The following is a 3,960-nucleotide window of genomic DNA, read 5'->3' as shown; positions in this document are numbered from 1 at the left end:
ATGCACTGGTCAAGGTGTTTCACAATTGCAATCTTTGTTGGCGGGAATAACTAAGATTTGGCGCCCAAAATCCCGTGAAATTTCAACCAAATTTTGTCTAGAATTATTTTCCCTCCGCTGGAACCCTAGCTGCATCTTTGCCTATAATTTTTCTACTTCGCGTTATTTCGACTCAAAGCTGTAACAAAACCCACAAACGGAATTTCATAGTTCATACCATTCACCACCAAAAGATAATTTTCTCTCACCAAACTCTACCCTAAACCGAAACCCCATCTTCGAATCTTCGTTTGAATGATTTTTGTTCGAGAAAAAGAAATCATCATCAACAACAACGAGTTTCTTCCCATTAAAAACCCACAAAAGGATTCCCCTCATAAACATAGAATGAACATCAAAGCTTTAGGGCATGTTGGTGACTGAATTTTGATTTCCCAGTCAAATCTTTAGCCTCAGATAAGTGATCAGTATGCGGTAATCTGTATAACCCGTAAAACGGTTCATAGTCAAATCATTTACAAATTACAATTTTTCGATCTAATTAAGGAAATTAGAGTTCATCGGATTGTAAATGCACAAATCTATTAATCTGGTAAGTAAGCTTGATATGTTCATCTATTTACTTGAAATACGTTTTATATAGATTCAATCTTTTGAAGCTTTGGTGGGGATTACATCTTTGTTTTTATAATTTCGTATGATTCCTTACTATTTGAGTCTTGTATTCATCGAAAGAAAATAAATTGATTTGCTAATTGGGTTTTTATTTTGGTGCAGGCGTGAGTTTTTGTTCGTTTGAAGGATTTGGACGTTTGGGTATCCATCAGCAACTGGAAGTCTGAAATAATCACCAGTTTGTGGTAATTTTCTTATTGTCTTTCTTTTCCCCTCTCGTTTGAGCTAATCTTTGTCATCATTTTGATACCTCTTAACTGTTTGAGATAATGTCTCACTTGTGAATGTGATGGATTGCTTTCTCAACAGTAGTTATCGTGGTGAAAAAGATGGGGCTCTGGTTTGAACTAAGAAATCTGCGTGTAAGTAGAGATATCTGATCTCCAATCCAGTTCAAAAGTGAAATTATTGAAAGCTCGATATTAATTTGTCTCAGCTACATTTCCTATTTCTTGGAACAGTCTCTTTTAACTCACTTATCAAACTCTTTTTTGATTAATAGTTTAATGGGATTGATGTTAATTTTCTACAATTTTTTGCATTTTTGTTTATAGTTGAGTAGATGATTGCATTCAGAATTAGTATGTGGTTGAACCTTTGTCTAGGAATTGAGAGAAAAAAATATACACAGTTTGCATTTTGTACTATTTATATAGTTGGTATATTTTGAAATCATCTTCTGATAAATTTTGAAATTTATAAATCTATGAATGTCCATGATTCTACTCACCTTAAAGAGATTTGGAACCTATCTTGATAAGAGAGGTCTTACTTCCTCACAATATCTAGAGTTGTTTGGTTCATAATTTGAACCTAACTTTTGGTTTTCCACCAGAAAATTTACAGATTCAATGTGCAGAATTCGTGAATTGTGGACTATACGATAAATTTATTGGCTTAATAACTAATAATCAGATTGATATGTGGATTGGGTATTTGGGGTTATAGTACTTTTTGTTACAAAGCTTCTTTGGGGGTGTTCCTTTGGGATTTTTATAGATCTCGTTGTCTTAGGTTTGACAGTAACCTAAAGGTTGAATGGAGGTCGATCTGGTAGTCTGTGGAAAATGTGGAATAGTTCAGATGTATCTGGTAATCAATGACTTGCAGATGAATGGGTTAGACTAAATATTGTTCCATTTTATCCTAAGACTAAAATCAGACCCTGAAAAATGAATTTCATAGTGCTTAAAAATGGAGAGTTTAAGTGTTATTTATTATCCTACAGGTAAAATAATGGAGTACGATGAACCAATCAAGTTGATGGAGAAGGACGGATCGTTGTTTAGTCAACTGGTGAAAGAATATTGGTCACATGTCCATTCTGCAGGTACAAGTTACGCTAACTGTATTTTGTTGTGGCACGCACAGAGAATTATGTGATTGTATGATAAGCTCTTCATAGAATTTATAAGCCACCAGAAACATTTGTATAGACTATAGATTAGATGGCGGACCAATTGATCTGATAATCAACCAACTCATGCTTCTGATAAAAATCCCCTTTATTTAGTATTAGTGATACCAAGTCTTAATTGTATCTTTCGCACAATTTTTGATTACATGTCAGTACTCCAAATTTTGTTTGTATTTTGATTTCCTTCTTTGTGTTGAAGGATTGTGTGACCGATATGTCCATTATAAGGTCCGTACATGGAAATGTACTTAACCAATTATCATGTTTGGATCTTACATTTGGACGCCATCGCATGTTATACAATGCTGCCCTTCCTATTTTCTCAATTCACCTGACATTTGTAAGTGATTAACATCGATATTTACATAGCGTGGATTCTTGGTCAGAATACACAGACAGTAGTGTGGTATATAATCCTGAATATGATGACTAATTAAATAGCAAGGTTTCAAGAGTAGTTTATGATTTGTTAATTGGCTCTTGCGATGGAGTCCTGTGCGGAGAGTCCCCAGTGACTTCATAAGGTCGTATGTCAACCCTTATTTTTGCCTCTCCTACGAGGTTCTTGCTTTACTTTGATCTACATCGGTTTGCCACTTCTACGAGGTTCTTTCTTTACTTTGATCTACATCTGTTTGCCACTTGTTTTTAGTTTATTGGCTCTCGACTGACTAGTAAAAATGTTACGCAGTCTCTTCTAATATTTTGAATGAGAATTTCCTTGTTAAAAAACATAAGAGTTTTAAGTTAAAACTGTTGTATCGATAACAGTATGTTTGATAACACATAAAATCCGGTAACATAAGAATCAAGAAAGAGATGGGCCAATTCAGAGGCTTTTCTTCAGACATTGTATGGTATTAACTTCTTTAATTGGTCGATTGTGTTCGCAGGAGGGTAGGCCAATGATATTCTCTATGAGCAACAAAATAAAAGGGAGGGTGCTTGGAGCTCACAAAAACTTCACTAGTTGACACTCACAAAATGGTCTCGACGAAAACCATTACCGACAAAGTATCCAGGGAAGGCTTCTCTAAGAGTCGCAAGAAAGTTGAATTTCTGTATTCTCCCCTTTCAGGTTGAGAAAGAGTTGGAAGTCGATGGAGAAAATATCTCAGAGAACTTAAGATGGATATCACACGACCCGCACTACGAGGTAACAAAATACACTGTATATCACGTCAATGGATATCTATTCCGCACAAGATCTCGTGATGGTAAAATTCACCAGAATAGTGGGGTTAGCGTTGCGGAAAATGACATGCGCATATCTAGAGATGATGGCGTAACATATGGTAAAACGTCTTATTATGGTGTCTTGCAAGAGATATGGGAGTTAGATTACTGCGAAAGAAAAATTCATCTATTCAAGTGCAATTGGGTTGATAATAACCGTGGGGTCAAAAGAGATATTCTAGGCTACAACATTGTTGAGCTTACTAGTGGAACCAAATGTAGCAATGGATTAATGGTTTCATCTAAACCCTAACTATGAAATTAGAACATCATGGAGATAATGAAATCAAACATGAACTACTTCTTGGTGCACCGGCTAATCCGGGCATCCCCCCACACCCACAATACCATGTTCTATTTATACCCAAAATTAGGGTTCTTAACAGTTTCCCCCAAAATTCCCAATTTAGGGTTTACATTGAAAATTAAAATTAAAGCTCACCCGTCCTGCTTTTGTTGTCTCCCCCTCGACCCATGTCTTGTCTTCCTTCTCTGCTACTCCTCCTGCTCCAATTGTCTCTTACATCGCCTCTGCTACAAACCCTAGTTCTCTCTTTCTTGGTTGTAGCGTCTTTGCGAGAAACTAAAACTAAGCTAGAGAGAGTCTAGGGTTTAGGGTTAGTCTGCAATGG

The 3,960-nt window shown here is 36.0% G+C and overlaps 1 long non-coding RNA gene across 1 annotated transcript; it reads left to right on the top strand.

Moving 5' to 3' along the window:
- The first annotated feature begins 574 nt into the window (after positions 1–574).
- On the top strand, positions 575–3,032 carry LOC113360949. Its single transcript, XR_003364882.1, has 5 exons — positions 575–592; positions 778–860; positions 985–1,037; positions 1,904–2,005; positions 2,986–3,032. It is a non-coding gene; the product is annotated as an uncharacterized LOC113360949 (long non-coding RNA).
- Positions 3,033–3,960: the final 928 nt, after the last annotated feature.

This window comes from Papaver somniferum, chromosome 3 (genome assembly GCF_003573695.1).
Source record: "Papaver somniferum cultivar HN1 chromosome 3, ASM357369v1, whole genome shotgun sequence".
Lineage (NCBI taxonomy): Eukaryota > Viridiplantae > Streptophyta > Magnoliopsida > Ranunculales > Papaveraceae > Papaver > Papaver somniferum.
The sequence above is the reverse complement of the archived record's forward strand: the minus strand, read 5'-3'. Positions and strand labels throughout refer to the sequence as shown.